We start from the raw sequence: 21,725 nt of genomic DNA on the forward strand, positions 1-21,725 counted from the left end.
ATAATTTGTTTTACTTACCCTGCAGCGTTCTAGAATTCAAGATGAGTTCCAACAGCGTGAAACTTGACAGTGCAAGGAAGTGGCACAGACGATTGGGTCATTTGAATCAAGCGGATGTGATCAGGAATGCACCAGAGACAATGGGGGAACTCGATGATGTATGCAATGTGTGTGTGCATTGGACAAGATCAAAAAGACTCCAGTACCAAGAGTGGCAGAGACCCAAGCAGAAGAGAAGCTGGAGAGTGTGTTCACAGACGTGATGGAAACTTTCAGAGTTGAGTCACTGACAGGGTTCCGGTTCTGCATAGTGTTTGCAGACCAGTACACGAAGTTTGTGTTTGTGGAATTGCTTAAGGCAAAGAGTGAAGCATTGGCCAGCCTGAAGAAATTTGTTCTCAGTGTGGGGACGCCCAAGAAGCTGAGGCAAGACAATGCGAAGGAGTTTCTCTCAGAGCAGTTCAAGACGTACTGCTTAGATGCAGGCATTCTACAGGAGAAGACCATACCAGAGACGCCACAACAGAATGGGTTAGCTGAGAGGTGCAACAGGACACTGCTGGAGATGGCAAGATGTGGACTTTCCAAGATGATGTGGGGAGCAGCAATTCTTCACGAAGCAAGGATCAGAAGCTTGGTTGTGAGACGAGGAGAAGAAAAATGCCCAGCAGAGCTGATGAGAGGTATAAAACCTAAGCTTTCAATTCTTCTATTTTATCTATTTATCTATATAGTAATTTATCTATCTTTGGTTGCACAGTCTTCATGAGGAAGAGTGACAGAGAAGTCAGCAAACTTGAAACCAAGGCACTGGAAGGAAAATTTGTGGGTTACACTGAAGGAAAAAACGGATACCTGGTGTACATACCCAACACACGCAAGGTGATGGCAGTTCGAGATGTGATCCTCAAGGAGTCTGAAGTGGGCTCAATCCCTGGCAACAAAGAAACGGCTGACCTACTAGATGATGGGTCGGAACTGGGAATCTGGCACCCAGATGATGGTCATCAAGACGATGACAACAGAGAATGACAGGACACATCTACTGCAATAAAGGAGGAGTGGCATGACGCAGGGAGCTTGAATAATCAAGAAACAACACTGAGACAAGAGGCCTCGGATGTTGGAGAAAAAGCAGTAGATGAAGGATCTACTGCAACAAGAGGGAGTCACAGAGACTCAGAGTCACTGGAAGACAGTGACACAGAAGACTTCTCACAGTTAGAGACAGTTAGCTTCAATGAAGATGCACTGGAACACGCAGACAGAGGAGAGCCCAGACGAGGGACACGAGCAAGGAATGTTCCGCAATTTTTTGGAGAAGTCAGGACCCATCTTATTGTGACTAAGGGCGACTATGTGGAACCCAAAACAGTCTACGAAGCCAAGCAAGGTGAAGATTGGGACCATTGGTCAAGGCACTCCTAGACAACGAAACTTAGAACCTAGTGAGACCACCCACAGACAGGGACGTCATACCGGGCAAATGGGTCTACAAAGTGAAATTGAGACCCAGTGGTCAAGTGAACTAATACAAAGCGCGCTATGTGGTGAAAGGCTTCAAACAAGTGGAAAGACTGGACTACTTTGAGACTTTTGCGCCTACCTGCAAGCAAGAGACATTCAGGATTCTACTTCAGCTATCAGCGAAGCAGGGCCATGTGATGCACCAATTTGATGTCAAGACTGCTTTCCCGCACTCACCAATCGAGGAAGAAGTATATCTGGAACAGCCACAGGAGTTTGTAAAACGCGGATCAGATGGGGAGAAGTTAGTAGGTCGACTAAATAAATCAATTTATGTTTTGAAACAGGCTTTTAACAACTGGTACAAAGAGCTGGCAAACTTCTAACTGAGACAAGCGTTCACCAGAAGCAGGAACGATCACTGCTTGTTCGCAAGCTCAGAGGCAGAGGATCACACCTTCATCTTGGTCTGGGTTGACGACATCATAGTAGCATCAAGAAGTATGACAGTGGTCTCTGATGTCAAGAAGGCACTAGAAGCAACCTTTCACATGGAAGACAGAGGGAGACTACAATGGTTTCTGGGTCTAAGAATCAGACGAGAAGAGGGTAAAGTCACAGTCGGCCAAGAACGCTACATAGATACAATGCTTGAGCGGTTTCAAATGGATCAATGCAAACCCTCAAGAACTCCAGCTGATTTGAATTTGAAACTTCAGACAGAACAGAACGGAGACGATGAAGTGGACCAGAGGATCTACAGAAGCTTGGTTGGATCACTTCTGTATCTTGCCAAACAGACGAGGCCAGACATCATGTTCACAGTCAACATTCTGTCCTGACTTATGAATGCACCTAGCAATCAACACTGGATGTGCGGAAAACGACTTCTGCGATATCTTCAAGGTTCAAAAGGTTTAAAACTTACTTACACAAAAGAGGCTAGTTATGATTTAGTGGGGAAAGTGATGCAGACTGGTCTGGAGTCGTGAACGACAGAAAATCAACAACGGGCTATTGCTTCAAGCTCAACGGACGTGCCGCAGCACTCAGCTGGGGTGTCAATAAGCAGGCCACAGTTGCTCTTTCTTCATCAGAAGCAGAATATCAGGGCACGGTAGCAGCAGTTCAGGAAGCACTCTACCTGAAACAACTTCTAGAGGATTTTGGCATCCAACAGAAACGTCCAATAGCAATTGGAGAAGACAACCAAAGTTGTATCAGACTCTGCCAAAACCCAGTCATGCACAAAAGGAGCAAACACATCGAAACAAAGTTTCACTTCATCCGGGACAAGACGGAGGATAGGACTATTTCAATTCATTACGTCCCTACAGACAAAATAGCAGCGGACATCTTCACAAAGTCCTTACCCGTTTCGAAAGTGGAAACATTCAGAGCAGTTTTGACGGGAAAAGACTCTACGCAATCAGCTCAAGTCTGAGTGGGGGTGTAAGAATATCGATCAAACTATAGTCTTAAACTTAGTGAGAATTAGAAAGAAAGTTTGACTTACCAGATTAGAAAGACAAGCAATATGACTTCGGTCAAAGAAATTATATAAATGAATCGTCAAGAAAGGGTGCTTAGGATCAATATTTGGTTCAAATTGGTGAATCTAGATAACTATTATTAGAGTTAGAATAATTGATGTAAAATCTTCCCAGCATGTATTAAATGATGATGATATCTCCGGAAGTGTGAATGAATTCTTAGAAAAGTGCAAATGCATTCCATTTATGGTTTCCTTCGCGACTGATTTGCAGAAACAAACCATATTGCGTAACCTTTGCTAACCCCACTATAAATCACGGTGCTAAGATTAGTTTTGTATCTTGACCTTTTCACACTGATAATGGGTATATATACAGCTAACTTTTGAGTCCTTTTTCATCCCCAAATTCGAATCACCATCTTGATCTAATAATCAGATCTCTCCTTGTTTTTCTCTCATTTTTGAGAAAATAATTCTTTTACTTAGTTAAGAACGTCTTTTATTCCGCTTGCGAAAGTCCATAACCCAACAACTTTATAGCTTGTTTTGGAGATTTTTTCTTTGTCGCTACATCTACCAGCTCAGGAGCTGCTTGAACAATAGTTCACGTCCAACCTTTTGGCTACAGGCCAAAGAAATCTTCTTGCAATCGGCTCTGCTAATACCTGCTGCTGCTAGTGCCCAAAAACCACTGCTTGGTTGGAGATAGTGTCCAGAAAAGTATGGTGACACCGATTGCTGTTGATTGTAGGCTTCCATTTAGTCGATTTTTTTAAAACTTATAGTCCAAATAACTTTTCCTGTTCCAGCGAACGGAACTAATTGTCCAGTTTATGTCCGCAATTGAATTTCAATTGACTCTAATCTTTTGATAGAAACTTTTTGTATTCTAATTTGATGAAAAAAAATTCTGTTTGTTGGCTCAATTTCGCAGGGGCTACCGTTTTTGAGGCGTTGTTTTAAACCAATGGCTCGAATAGGAGGCGCTTTAGTATCACCTTCGTATTGATACTCAATTACGTTAACGTAAATGAAAGTCAGTTGCTTCCCTGCAGACAAATCGAAAGGATAATCACCAACGAAAATTTTTTCTTCGTCATCTGAGATGGTCAGAGTTTCAACAGTTTCCAACATCTTGTATCCAATATGATAACCAAACCCATCATGAATACCATGCAAACCTAGTAAGCTTGGAATTTCGTTATCCGGAAAAGTAATTCCTTCGTTTTTACCAAAAAAGTGTTGAATAAAACACCATTGCTTTTGTTAAATCGGTAGTAAAAATGAGGCAATCCGGTAGCTGTTTTTCAGGATCTTAAAAGAGTGTCATGGTTTTCAAAGAAACCAATTCCAATGATAGCTCGTTCTCATACCTATGGTCTGCAGAAAAACATCAAATTTTCCTCGTGAAACTTAAGGCCTTCAGAAGAAAATATCTTCAAATCACTTTTGTTCAGTTGATTTATTTCTGCCGGGAAAAATATTTTCACTTAGTGCAACAAGCCAATCCCCTTCAAATATAATTTCCTGATTGAAATAATTTTTGAAAGAGAACAAGGTATTTTGGTGAATATATTCATAGAGGCAGTTGGAACTAAGTGGACCGTGAATTCATTCATGTTTTTTATTCCACTACTGTTGTGTCTAACTTTGACCAACTCTATTTCAGAAAAAATTGACTGGCTCTTGGGATGCGTCGAGACTATAAGTAGGGGGACTTGTGGCAGGCGTATGGTAAATCTCGACAACTTCGTTGGTAAATGTTCGCTTGTACCCTTTTCTAAAAGGAAGATTCGCTTTTGATATTCGCACAAAGTCCCCAATGTAAAACTTTGGTCAACGAAATAGTTTTGCTGGCGCATTAAAATTTAATGAAATCAAGAAAAAGAGCATCTTTTTTGTCACTTTATTTGCGCCAATTTTGTTACCCTGTTAACTCTAATGTTTTGTACAAAGCTCGGCAATTGATTAATATACGAGTATGTCCGTTTGTCCTTGCCGATTTTTTCTTGCTAAAAAAATTAAAAACTTCAATTTTATTTTTCTGACCAAGAGTGATGAAGGAGCCCTTAAACTCCGTACCAGCCCTTAATTTCCTTTATCTTTTTTCTTAAATGCATCTGCTGTTGCTGTGGCATATTTTGATTTTAAGGGTTCGACTCGTAGATAACCCGAGAGACTGTACACCGCAAACAACGAATATTTTACATCTTTGTTCTCTTTTGCTAATTTATCCACATAAACCGAGACTAGTGACCAAAACTCGATTATGTCGTAAGAAATAACTTTCAGTGTTGGAAATCTTTTTCTATTCTTCTCATGCTTTGTGTGGGCATTTTTACCCGCTCGAAATACTTTCACTTTACTTGGTTTAAAACTTCGCCTTTTTGTAGATTTTTTATGCTTCCGTATGCTGCGGGACCTTTTGTATATTTTAACTCAAGCAATTTCTCTCATTCGTAGAAAGACTCCAAGTTTTTCTCTTCTTGCTGAGTTTTTTCTTCCTTGCAGGTTTCGAAACCACTTCCGGCGTCTGAGGACTCCTCTGTAAGTAATTGGCTGATTTCTTCGTGCTCGATTTTTTTGGCGAACTTGTTTTCTTTTTCTTTTTTTTAGTTTGGTGATTCTTTGAGTTGAAGTCAATCATGGTTGACACCCAGTAATAAACTTGGAAATAACTATTTATTCAAAAGAAAAAAAATAATCTGCTGAAACTAATATACTCTTTTCTGATTGGCTGAAACTATATTTATTATTTTCCCTTTTAGAAATGTCTTAAATCTTTCCCTTTCACTCTTTACATGGTTCCTTCAGAGTCAGACCTGATATAACAAAAAATTATATGAATCTCTTTCTACTCCGCTCGTGAAATATATTTGAGACTAAGTCTAGATAGCAGCATTGGGGCCCGTGTTCTATCCACTAGTACTCCCATTGAAGAGTAATAGACTAGAGTCATAGAACTTTAATTAGTCAGGTAAGCCTTAAGATTATTACTATTCTTGAGACGACCACAAGACAGTTCAGATAGTTTCCTATTAAAAAGTAAGCTCAGAACACGTCTTATCTGGTGCGACCATTGATGGTAGCATACAGATATTAACCAATAACCTTCTTATTTCTTTAACTTTTTCTTTATAATCATCTAGATAGTATTATCACCTGTACTATACTATAGATATAGCTTATTAATAACCATGGATAACGATATATCGCTAACACCTTTTAATATATCACCTGAGTATACACCAGCAAATAAACAAATAATTCAAAAGAAATAAAAAACATTTATAAATTAACTTGTTTCTAGATACTAAACTTGTAAACCAACACACCTTAAAGAAACATCACATGTCACACTATATACCAACAATAATTGTAGCTACCGAACTACCAATCAATTAAACAAAAATTATATATTTCAATTTACAGACGAGAACAGTAGAACAATTACACATTATAATAACCACGCAGGTTACACCTTAGAACAAGTACAACTACTATTTATACATTGTCATGAAATGAAAAAATACCGAAATAAAGTTTCAGTCATCACAAAATCAACCTACAAAGTGATAATAGATAGTACACCTTACCTAAAAGAAGTTAAAGAAACAGCGAACCAATGAATGAACGAAACATGACGACAAAGTATTAAAAGCTTTGAAAACTGGTTAAACAGAATAGTACAACTCAGAAAGGAGATTGAGGACGAAACGGCAACTGATATCTTGAAATTTGTATCAGAAGTCTGTTACCTCTAATAACGCACGAATACTAATTGGGAGAATCTACGAAAAGGAAATACCATTCCTAGAAAAGAAAGAACTACAGCAACTCTGGGATTACAAACATACATCACGTTAACACGAAGGCATATTGCAAATCAGTTCCACAAGTATAAATTATATACAAGCACAACATCAAAAAGTTAATATTTACGACAGAGAACAACCAGGATCACTTTCAATGACCACACTAAAAGATATAACATCAACTTCAACACCAAAGGATAACAATACTTTACCGTTCGAAAAACAAAAATCGACACTTGTACCAGAGAAGTATCTAAGTGGAAACCTCTTCAACCATAAAATTGATAGAGTGTAATACCTATTAAATGATATAGATGACGAAAGTGAAAAAGATTTATATTCACAAGCACCAATAATAACAGAAAGACCAAGAACACAATTAGCTCAACGACAACCTATCCATTTCGGTTTTGACAATAATAATGAATACACGATTAATACTTCAACACCAAAATTTCACGAAAATCAAAAAATCAATTCCACTGAAGAAAATGTTACCATATTACAAGAAAATATGGAGAACAGATTTTACCGAATGAGTGAAAATCCTCAAAGAAAACACGAAACACAATTAAACGAAGCATTTGAACAAATACAGCAAACAATCATAAAATTTAATACACAACAAAACCAAGGAACTGAATTTATTGATCATCACAGGAGAAATACTCAAATCCCCGAATTCAGACCTCAACGTTCTGAAACACAAAACAATGATACACAAAACAATTCCGTAACTGAACCGCCATTACCTTTTTAAAAACAATTAACCTCAATGAGAAGAAACGAAGAATTACACACAGAAATTTCATGTTCAAGTAGATCAGTACCAACGACAATAAAACCATTTGACGGCAGAGATCCAGGATATACAGTTGAAGAATATTTAAACAGTATCATCGCAGCAATGATATTTAGCAACGGTATAGAACCTGTAAACAGGCCAGGTCATCACCAATGGAAAGTAAATCGAGCAGCACTAATTCTACACACCTTACAAAGACCAGCTCAAAAATGGTATTCCACATTACCAAGTGAAACTAAAGTAGATTCGGGAACTATTCTGCAAAGAATTTTCAGATATGTTTGATTTTGAAAAGTCAAAACAACAGGCAAAAATGATATTACAACAAATTCAAAAACACACTAACGAATCCTTGAGATCACTCGCATTGAGAATCGAAACACTAGTAAAAACTGCATATACACTATACACCGAAGATTATAAAAATAGCGTAATGAACCAAACGTTTATCCGATGCCTAGATAACGAACTGAAAACAGCAGCCTTGAAAAAACACGCCAATCATAAACAAACACCACGAGAACCTAAAAAGCTATTTAAAATTTTCGTTGAAAAATAAGACCCAATGGACTTAACGAGAACAATAACAAAAATCATAAACGATTGTATGAGGTAAACTAGAGCACCAGTAATCAGCAAATAGATATAAACCAAATATCTGAGATATGTAATAATACGGATAACCTAAATCAGAAAAACCTTGACCAATTTGGAAATGCAGTCTATAATGTTCTAAACAAAATAATAACCCATATGATAGAAAAAATTTTAAAGGAAGACCACAATTTGCATTATTTTGTAGTTATTGTAGCTCTCACGGACATACAAAAGGCAGAAGTTTCAAGAGACCACAAAGAGAACAACAACATAAACCACGAGCATAAACCTTGAACATAAATAACCAAAACCTAACAAATAGACAAATTAATTCTAACAACGTAAATGGTAGACAACTACCACCAACTTCACCAATTTTTAATAATCATAGAAGCAGAACACCTAATAGAACTAGCAGATACTCAAGTAACCAAAGTAATAAGTCATACAACAATAATAGCAGATACTCGAGCAGGTCATATAGTAACATTAGATCGTTCAGTAATAATCGATCTTATAGCAACAATAGATCCCGGAACATATATGACAATAAAAACCGCAACAGATGGCAAAGGTATAATAGAAATAATAATTACAATAACCGTAACTATTCACATAACCGAAATCGCAGTAATCGCAATCATCGAAATAATAACTATAACCGTTCAAATTACAATAACCGTAACAATTCAAGATATAATTCGCGTTCACCATATCACTCCCGATCACCTTACAATAGAAACAGAAGTTCAAATAATTATAACAATAACAATAACGGAGATAGATACAATAGTAACGATAGAAATAGACATTCAAGTAACAGAAATCAAACCTACGGACGAAATAATAATACAGATAACCGCAGTCAAAAGAAACAATACCAACGACAAAGTAGAAACGGCATAAATAACATAGAAGAACAACAACGAGATAATGAAACAGACCCACCAGGTATTGATGAATACCAATATTCAACAGATTCATCGGATAAAAATCAACAAATACTCGATAAATTTTACAATGCACAGGAAGACACCTGTATTTCGATAAACACAATCGAATCCAACCCTACTTGGATACTACCAATGTAACAATGTACAAGCTTAGAAATTGATTTCACCAAACAGAAACCGATACTAGGAAATTGATTTCCTACTGGATTCAGGAGCAACATTAAATCTCCTAAATGAAGATACTTGGAATGAAATAAAATATAATAACCCACACCTACAATTATCTAAATCGACTAGAACGCTAATAGCAGCAAATAACACTAAAATTCAAACCTTGCGAACAATAAACTTAAACTTGAAACCAGAAAGATTATCCAATAATAGACACAATACACACACGACTATCAAAATCTTCCTCTATATAACGCAGTGCAATCACAATATACTCGAAACACCATTCTTTAAAGAGTACATCGAAACTATTAATGTTAACACAAACAAATTAACAATCAATAACTCGAAAAACTTTGACATTGATATAATAATATTTCAAAATACAACCAAAGAATACCCTTACTACTCGAGAGTATACACTGTATACAACAAGGAAACTCAATATTTCGAATTTCACGAGTATTTCCATTTCCTATATTCAAAAGGATGGAAAGATCCAATGGAAAAATCCTGTATGGATCACTACATTACTTTGAGCCGATCAATAAATATCACAACCTCTCATTTACAGATATTAAAGATCTATCAAAAGAAAAGGAAAACTTCGCAGACATTTACCTAATAAATGAAAATAACCACAAAACGTTCCTAAAAATGAACTAATAGGATTCATATACCAAAAAACAACATACAAAACGTTCCATAGTGAGATTTATAAAACTAATTCCTTAGATCTATTCTCAGCATTATATCACCTTACCTTAATGTAAACAATATTGAAGAAATTATCCAAATCCATAATGACAAAACTATAAACCAAATTGCAACATTCGAGAGAAAACCAAACTTCAAATTTAAGTTCAATATAACCAAATACAGCGATAAAGACAAAGACTTCATACAAAGGTCTGATTTCCAACATTCACACTTGACTCAAGAACAATTTGATAAAATAATAGAAATAATCCTGAAATACAAAAATGTATATGCTACTACTGGAGTCAAATATGACTTCCAGAAAGAACTATTTGAAAGAATTTATTATTTAAATAAATAAAGACTGAAAATACTTTTCCCTGATTGGATAAAAAGGGAATAATATCTTTTCCTTTTTATCCTCTAGATGTTTACCCATATACCCCTCTTCGCGGAAGAGAAAGTTACTTAGTCAGTACCAGTTCACCACCTGATATAATAATAAAGTTTATTTCTCTCTCTCTACTCCGCTCTTGTTTTGTATTGGGATATACGTTAGACTTTAGCATTGGGGCCCGTGCACTGTCTACTGAAGCTCAGATAGAAGAGTAACAGACTAGAGATATAGAACTTTAGTTAGTCAGGTAAGCCTTAAGAGTATACCTTATTCTTGTGACAACCATAAGACAGTTCCAGAAGTATCCTGATAAAGGTAAGCTCAGAACACGTCTTATCTGGTGCGACCAGTGCTGAACTAAATTGGGTAAAAAAACAGAAAAAACATCGAAAAAATAACAAAAGTATTGTTGGTAAACATAACAAATAAAAGGAACATTAAAATGACTTACAATCACAATGAACAAACATATACTAGCAATTTCTTAATACCATTTACAATTGCTAACGATTGTCCACAAGAAAACCGTGAACTTATCTACAGAATAATAGTAAACTTGAAAAACAACCTCTTTAAAGAAACAAAACATATACAACAGATTAACATACATAGAAACCATCTAGTACATTATTTACCAGTAATACTACTGGATAGAGATCAATATAACAAACATTAAACATTCACACTAACAGATGAAAAAGGAAATAAAAAGATAGTTTTTAATTTCCAAAATGAAACATCACTATCGGATATGTTTAAAATATTCTTGAAAAGACATGAGGAATCACAAGATAAAACAAAATTGACAGCTGTAACATCCACTACGTACGAAACACTAAGGAATACAGCCGGATACCTAAACGAACATCGTCAACAAATACAGTCAGTGAACGATAAATTAAGATTCGACATAAAAAACTATAACAATTGGCTAACAAAAATAATTGAATTAAAACCAGAATTCAAAACAACAACATTAGATATAATAAAAATAGTATCTGAATTTACATTCCTATTTGGGTTACATAACTTCGAACACATTAATGAAAAACGAGTCCAATTCGGAGAAACATTTCCGGAGGGAATTAGTCATTTATGTGACGAACTCCAGAACATTTGGAATAGTGAACACTATTCAGAACATTTTGAAAGCACATTAAAAATATGCTCCGATAGCATAAACTTCATAGAAGGAATACAAAGTCATGTAAAAATCACAGATCAAAGTCAGACAGGATCTTCTTCATTTAATTTATCAAGAAGCCTAACATCGACATCAACACCTAAAGACATTCAAACAAATAATAGCTTACAAATAAAAAAATCAACACTAAAATCTGATAAACAGTTAACATCGAATTTATTTGGAAATCAACAAAATATAGACGAAGACATAGATATCTCAGATTCCGAAGTAAGAGAAATAAGATTTGAAAATCAATTACCACCATCAGTGAACCAAAATGCTCGACGGAAATATCCAATGAGAGATAGTAGAAACAATATCCATATTAGTTCTCTAAATGATAACCAAGAGTATCACGAACAATATTGGAGACAACAAACACATAAATACATGTAATTAAAAAATGAAATAACAGCTACAGTAACAAATCACACAAATAAACTAATAGATGATCTGGAAATGAAATATCAACTGATGAATAAAAGAATGGAAAAAAGACAAGAAGAAGCACTAGAAATGGTATTCGACAGACTAGATAAAACTCTAGATAACATAAATAGACAAACAAACCTCAGAACAGAAAATGAACAATTATTCACTAACAGGAATATAGACAATATTGCGAACGAAATAACAGCTACAGTAACAAATCACACAAATAAACTAATAGATGATCTGGAAATGAAATATCAACAGATGAATAAAAGATTGGAAAAAAGACAAGAAGAAGCATTAGAAATGGTATTCCACAGACTAGATAAAACACTGGATAACATAAATAGACAAACAAACCTCAGAACAGAGAATGAACAATTATTCAATAACAGGAATATAGACAATACAATGAACGAAAATATACAAATTAATAATAGACAATACAATCGACAACAAGAAAATCGGAATAGAAGAACAAATTCTATCACAACAGAAGAAAGAGAAACAGCCGTAGTAGAACCTCCTCTACCCTTTTATAAACAATTAACATCAATGAGTATAAACGAAGAACCTCAAATAGAACAAAGCATCAGCAGTGGTTCAGTACCAACAACAATAAGACCTTTCGATGGTACAGACCCAGCATATACTGTTGAAGAATACTTAAACAGTATAGTTGCAGCTATGATATTTAGCAGCGGAATAGAACCAGTAAACAAACCTGGACATCATCAATGGAAAAAAAAAGAGCAGCTTTAATACTACATGCCCTACAAGGACCTGCACAAAAATGGTATTCAACACTTCCAAGTGAAACAAAATTAGATTGGGAAACATTTTGCAAAGAATTTTCAGATATGTTTGACTCTGAAAAGTCAAAACAACAAGCAAAAATAATATTACAACAACTACAAAAACACACTAACGAATCACTAAGATCATTAGCACTGAGAATAGAAACTCTCGTAAAAACTGCATATTCATTGTGCACAGAAGATTACAGAAATAGTGTAATGAACCAAACATTTATTAGATGTTTAGATAAAGAACTAAAAACAGCAGCATTAAAAAAGCATGCGAATCATAAACAAACGCCAAGAGAACCGGAAATGCCATTCAAAGCATTGGTAGAAAAAAAAGACCAGATGGATCTAACAAGAACTATAACAAATAATCACAAACGACTATATGAAGTTAATCAGAGTACAAGTAATATAAATGACGATCTAAAACAAATGAATATAGCCTGTAACAATATCAACGAACTTAACCAAAACGATCTAGAACAATTTGAAGGAACAATATGTAACGTCCTTAATGGAATTAATAATACATACGACAAAAAGAACTTCAAAGGTAGACCAAAATTTGCATTGTTTTGTAGCTATTGCAGCTCACACGGGCAAACTAAAGGAGATGCTTCAAAAGACCACACCGAGAAAGCATAGCACGACCAAAAGAAAGATCATTCTATGGTCATATGAGAAATAATCAAAATTTACCAAACAGAAAAATTGATTCAAATAACATTAACGGAAGAGAATTACCACCAACGTCACCGATATATAATAATTCCCGAAGTCGAACCCCATACAAATCACAATCAAGAAACAATTATAATAACAACGTAAACCCTAGAGATAATAGGAATTATCAAGGATATCGAAAATCACATAATTACAATAACAGAAGTACAAGTTATAATAGAAACAATTACAGTAGAAGCAGAGGAAACAGCTACAATAGAAATAACAATCATAACAGATACAATAGTAGATCAAGTTCAAGATACACAGACAGAAACAACTCAAGACAACAATCACCATATAACAGAAATAATAACTACAATAACAATAACAGACAAAGGTATAACAGCAGAGATTCAAACAAAAACGACAGATTTAGACAACGTTCAATTAGTAACAATAGAAATTACTCAAACAACAATAACAGAGACGACAGGAGAAATTCATCACAAACAGAACAAAATCAAAGGAATTACTCTACAGAACGACGAAATGAAGGAAATAGATATAACAATAATAATAACAAAAACAGAATAAATAACGTTAAGTCAGAAAAACAAAACGATGACCCACCAGGACTTGACGAATACGAATACACATCAGAGTCATCAGAGGAAGATCAAGAGATTTTAGATAAATTCTATAACGCAAACGAAGATACATGCAATACATTAATAAATACATTAGAAAGTAATCCTACATGGATATTACCGATGTATCAATGTAATAAAGTCGAACAAGACTTCACTAAACAAAAACCAATTTTAGAAATTGCTTTCCTACTGGATTCAGGAGCAACATTAAATTTACTCAATGAAGATACTTGGAATGAGATAAAATATAATAACCCAGAAATACAATTGGAAAAGTCAAACAAAACATTAACTGCAGCGAACAACACTACAATAGAAACATACGGAACAGTCAAATTACCTCTCACACCAGATAGAATCTCGAATAACAGAAATAAACCTCAAAACAATTTTTACATTCATTTTTATGTAACTCAATGCAATCTTAACATCCTAGGCACCCCTTTCTTTAAAGAATATATCGAAACGATAAATGTAAACACAAATAGACTAACATTAAATACAAATACAATCCTAGATAATGATATTATATTCTATATGAATAGTACAAAAGGTTACCCCTATTACTCTCGATTATACCCAATATTTAACAGAGAAACAGTTTATATCGAACAGAACCAAAATAAAAGCATAACATTTCCAATACCTATATTTAAACAAATGAAAAAAAATCAAACAAAAAAACAATTCATAAATCACATTTCTATTTTGAACCGATAAACAAATATCACAATATATCTTTTACAGATATAAAAGACTTCACAACAGATGAAGAGTACTTCATAGTTATTTTACTAGTTAACAAAAATAGACATAGAATAACCATAAATACAGGGTTAATTGGTTTCATGAATAGAAATATCACATTTAAAAAACAAGATAACGAAATATATCAAACAAACTCAATTGACTTATTCACAGCATTGTATCATCTAACATACGAAAGTGAATACGATATTAGTGAAATACTAAACATACAAGAAAACGAAACAATCGAACAAGTAGCAACGTTTGAAAGAAAACCAAACTTTAAATGCAAATTTATTATTAACAAATATTCAGAACAAGAAAAAGAATTTATACAAATGTTTGATTTTCAACATTCACACTTAACACAAGAAGAGTTCGAAAAAGTAGTAACAATCATATTAGAATACAAACAAGTATATGCAACAACAAAATTTGACGTCGGAAAAACAAAAGGAAAAATTGAACTTACCGATGAAAAAAGATGCAATTTTCAAAAAACAACGAATAAGCAAAGTACCGATACACCTTCGAGAAAGAATACAAAAACTATTAGACATATTAAAAAAATACGACATCATCGCACCTGTTAACAAAGATCAACTATTAACAGGGAACACATTCACAAATCCAGTAATAATACTGCGAAAAGGCGAATCTCTAAAAATCGTGCTAGATGCAAGATACTTGAACAGCATGATAGATGAATCCAAATGTAACTGGCCAATCGAACCAGTTGATGTAGCCCTAACAAGGATTAATGGAACAATATTCACAACAGCAGATCTAAACAGTGCATATAACCAAATACCACTAGACAAAGAATCAATGCGATATACACATTTTACAATCGGGAATGAACAATATTGTTTTAAACGCTTATTCTACGGAATATCAATCGGACCAGCAGCATTTGCATCAATACTAACACATTTTCTATATCCATTAATTAGAAAAGGAACAGTCATAACATACGTAGATGACATATTTATCCAAACAAATTCATATGAACAAATGTTCGAAACATTGATAGAATATCACAAAATACTACTTAAAGAAAACCTCAAAGCAGCAACCGACAAAACATATTTTATGCTAAAGAAAGTAAAATTCTTAGGTCATATAATTGAAGATAAAAAAGTGAAACCACTTACATCACGGATTGATGGATTCCAAAAACTGGAACCACTAACGAGTATGAAAGCTTTACAGCGATACTTGGGAACAATAAATTTCCTCGCGAATTACGTATATGGTATGCAACCAATACTACAACCTTAATTAGAGAATGCTCAGCGATCATATTTGCCCTAACGGAATATGAATTCCTACTAACAGGTTCAAATCATCCAATTATTCTATTTACAGACCACAAACCAATAATCTATCTATTTACGCAAAAGAATAAACCGAATCACAGAGTTTACAGATTTCAACTTATACTAATGAAATTTCCAAATTTACACATTATTTGGACAGAAGGGAAAAACCTAGCCCTACCCGATCTTCTTAGTAGAACAATAGATGAAGAACACTTTACTAAAACAAGAGACATCACAGTAGAAATTTCGGAAAACATAAAATTCTTTTTCGCAAAAACACCATTTGCAAATAACCTAGAATGCAAATACAGCATATGTAATAACACAGATGAAGACAATAAAGAAAAAACTCACTATCCAGTTTTAGCTAACATACATAATAACTATTTCGAAATCAACATTGATAAGAACGAATATCACCCAATCTCATACGAGAAGTATAACACAGAGACAAAAACAAATATAATACCGAAATACAAACCAAAAACAAAAAATTGGCAATCACCAATTGTAGAAAAAGACGACTTGATTATTGAGAAAAACCAAAAAGGACCATACACTGTTCACCATGACGATGACTACCTTAGACTAATTAACAATGTTAAACAAGAAAATAACTACGATAACGCAAAAATAACAGATGTTTTCTATGATGAAAAAACGAAAATCACAGAAGATCTCATTAGAGAAACACAAATCATAGACCCAGTAATTCACTAAGTAAAAATGTGGAAAAAAACATAACAATAAACCACATTCAGTAACAATGGACATACGCGGAAACAAAGGACTTTTCGCATATTATAGAAAGTTTAAATCAATAGTAATTGACGAAAAAACTGGAATAATAAAAATCATTATTAGAATTCACAAAAGCACAATCCAAAGAACTTGCTTACCGTTAACATTACTATTATGTGTTTTCTACGAAAATCATTGCACAGACACAGTTGGCCATACAGTACTTGAAAAAACAAAAAGAAAAATAACGGAGAAATATTATTTTCCAAACTTAACAACCTGGATAAAAATCATAATAGCAGATTGCATACAATGCCAAGCAAACAAAGCATTTGCAAACACAAAAACAAAAAGTAAAAAAGAACAATTAGCACCGACAAAATCATATTTTAATGAAATGATAATGATAGATACAAAAGGACCCATCCACCCATCATCCGAAGGGAATAATTTTTTCTTTGTAATAGTAGATGCATTTTCACACTATGTAACAATTATGTGTGCACCCAAAAATAATGCACATTATGCATTTACAGCATTATTTGAACATTGGTTTATGAAATTTGGACTACCAGAAGAAATTCGTTCCGATAACGGATCAGAATACTTTAACACAGAATTAACACATTTATGTAACTACTTTGAAATCAAGTTTAAACCAAGTACAACATATGCACCTTGGACAAACGGATTAGTAGAAGGGACAAACAGAATAATCGGACAATTTATCAGAACAATATTAGACGAGAAATATCACAATTGGTCAAGGAAAGCAAAGTTCTTTCCATATGCATACAATACTCAATACCAAACACGATTAGGTATGTCACCATACGAAGTAGTTTTCAACCAAAAGCCAAGAAAACCAACAAAAATAAAACTTGGAACAACAACAGACGAAATGGGAAATTGCAACCCAACAGAAAAAAGTGCATGTAACACACAACCAGCACATACTCATATGGAAATACAATTCAGCCATCCAAATATAGCAAAGTTGCAAAAAGGAGCATTTGCTAAAAGGTTCCTTGATAAAGAAAAGCACTACAATGATACATATCGTACAATTACAAAAATACTTCAAAACCGCAAAAAGTTAACAGATGAGATGAATCTACGATTTTGCACAGCAACACCACTTGAGAAAAATACTTTTGTATTAGTAACAAATCATCAACAAACTGACGGCGTATCTAATAAATTACTACCACTAAAAACAGGACCATATCATATCATAGATAAACCTACAGAAACAACATACATATTGAAAAATAACAATAAAGAATATATAACAATACACAGAAATCATATAGTACCGTATTATCCAAAAGAAAAACATATTAAACTAGAATTACAAAACTATTTACTAACGAACGAAATTCCAAAATTAAAACAACCTACTATACAAACATCACACAAAAAAGAAATAGCACAAGATAACATTCAACAAACTCGTAGTTACAATCTTCGCAAGAAGAAAATACTATTAGCATAAATACTATACTAGAACAATAATATATAATATTAATAATAATAATAATAATAATAATAATAATAATAATAATAATAATAATAATCAATCTAACACTAAAAACTAATAACCCGTGCTAAATAAATAACCCATATTAATACAACGCTACTCAGTGTATTTGTAACAGCCAACATTAACGAATTCACACATACGTACCGTAAAATAACCTACTATGGATTGGGGAATCAACTTTTAAAATCTCACCCTAATACTATCACTAACACATATCATATTACACACATACTCGAAATTTTCTAACATTATAAAATATTCATTTCATTTGACCGACTATACCAAAAGTCATTTCATGATAATCCATGCATACAGTTATCATTAATAAAACTTCTGAACAGATCCCGTAACCGTTTAATACTCTAATACTATAATTCCAATCGATTATATACTACCTAATATAATCGACTTTCGAAAATAATCCTCATAGAGTATTCGAGTATCACCAGTGAATCATCCGAAAAATCTGTCACATTACAACAATAAACCTATCTCCATGTACATTACTATGTATATTCATATGTACATTCACAATTTTTACGGGCACACATACCTAACCCGAACCTTGTGTGCAGAACCAAAAATATTGGGAAAGAAACGATAAATATATCTTAATTAATACAGAACATACTACAAACATAAATACACATGAAATGAGTTAAAAAAAAAGTACTAGAAGGTGCTATTAATCACTTAACCACTAACCAACTGTAACACATTAGATTATACCCCGAGATATATAATCATAATTTTCGGACAAGTTATAAATCCCGATATTCAAATTCCATAAAATTCACAAAAATACTTGGGAATAACCATTACTAAATGTTTTAACACCTTTTAGCGAATACTTTATCTAAATCAACAAAATATAAAAACACAAAGGAGATCTAACTGTCTTGTAACACTGGAAGTTTAAGCATACGTTATACATACATCCTCTGATAAACTATCAGTTAGCAAACGCCAACCCAAACACACAGCCACCATTGCCATCGATAACCATTGTCATTGATCACCATTGTCATCGACCATTGTCATCGATAAAAAACAAAAAACAAAGATTCAAACAACAAATAACAAATAAAACATATCCATACAGGATATTCTAACACAAATAGGTTTTGATAGTAGCCCTTGAAACCTCAACTATGATTGTCACAAAGGGTGATTTCCCATATAAACAAAAATTCAAAAACACAAAATTCAAAACACAAAAGGTATATTTTATTTGATGTTCAAAAGCTTAAAACTGGAATAGACGTTTCGAAATAATTGATATTAACAGTAAACAATAAACAAAAGACAAATATTCAAATAACAAGTAATCAAAGAACAAATAGGCAGATCCTTTTCTGGATAGACTATCCACAGGATCGAGGATCTATCCACCTCACGGAATGGAATAGATATTTTGAAGAAGTCGACATTCACGAACAATAATAAATATAAAAAAGGAGAGTTTAGAAATAACAAACAACAACGATAGGAAAGAGTAAAAAATAGTAACAAATAATTAATAACAGAATACATAGTAAATACTAGTAACAGAAACGGAAGCTAAAAATAATGAGTACGAACTAATTAAAAGAAACACATCTAAAAATAGAGTAACGTATCGAATAGACGAATATGTTCACCTGAACAAAAGAATAACTTCTGTTCAAAATGTAATGAGAATAACAGAATGTAATGTAATAACAATCCCCGTAAAAACACGCAGTAACAGCCCATCCAGCAATTTCATCCAGTAATCTCCAACAACAGGATCTAAAATACACGTTAACCGTCATACACGTTATCTTTGAATACATAAATTCAAATAGATGGATAATACATCCAATCGCATTCTTAACATACACGTCCTACATCCATAATTACACATTCGGCTATCCAACATTCGGCCAAATGGAACTTGAATTAAAATATAAACATTCGGCTAAATAGACCTTCGATACTATGAACGGTCAACTCGCAGTGAACCTTTTTGCACAGAACAATATACGTCATACATACATACGTCATACCAATTATGGACGTCATACATCTCATTAGTGAAAATACGGACGTTAGTGAAAAGCGGACGTTATCAACTAACGTCATTCAACTAAGGTCATACACATCATTAGTCCACCTAATTAGAAATAACTGAAACTGTAACTCATTAGTGATAATCACTAAAACCCAACAAAGACATCATAAATAAAAGACATCATTAATGGAAGGAAACTCACAAATTGACAACATCCATGAGAAGATGACATGGATGTTAAACAATTCACTGAGACACACTGTCTCTTTGCAAACGCAATTAGTAACAAAAAGTAAAATGTCAGACCAATTAACATTTACCAACACCATAAACAGATGGTGATTAACAAGATTGGTCTTACCAAGACCATTAGTAGTTGAAAGAACATTTCAATTACGTCAATGCTTCTTAAACAAAGCATTTTGTACCATTAGTACCAACTACCAATTCACATTGCAAAGTTGCAAAATTGCAGAAGATTGCAACAACATATCCAATTACCAGTAATACCTTTTCAGTAATTAGACATTTTGCACCAAATCCCTTGGTACAAACTGACACCACGAACCATACCAATGATCAAAGAAACTACTTCAAAACAAAAGGCAACGACAAAGTCGGCACCAACATCAGACTAATTGCCGTAACATACCATGATGGAAACACGCCAACTACCATCAAATATAATAAACTTCATACCAATACACCAATTACAAAGAATAAACAACATCTTGAGAACAAAAAGATCTGGAAAATTTCAGAAGTAAATTCAATTCAAGAAATCGGAAACTAACATTCTAATTAGACCTAGTAATTATTAAAATTGACAACTTTACAACCCAAATACAAAAAAAGGAAGATATGTAAATGTCAGAAACATTGTAGAGAACCAGAAACGAGAAAGTAAAAATCACAATTCTGATTTTGCCTCGTACAATCTACAACTGCAAAACTGACTTGAAAAATTTGAAAAAATTGTGAAAAATTTCAGCTAAGCTGAAAAACCGAAATTGTATACTCAAAACTCAAAAATTTTCTCAATTTTCAAAAATTTTCTATCTCACATTTTCAATCATTCAAAAATATTCAATCTCAACAGAATTCTTTTCTTGTTTCTATAATATCACACTACAAAAATAAGATAAACTATTTTTCAATCTCATCTTTCAGAATACAAGTTTATCAACAACACTCAATTGCA

Source organism: Convolutriloba macropyga, chromosome 13 (genome assembly GCF_964194025.1).
Source record: "Convolutriloba macropyga chromosome 13, txConMacr16.3, whole genome shotgun sequence".
Classification (NCBI taxonomy): domain Eukaryota; kingdom Metazoa; phylum Xenacoelomorpha; order Acoela; family Convolutidae; genus Convolutriloba; species Convolutriloba macropyga.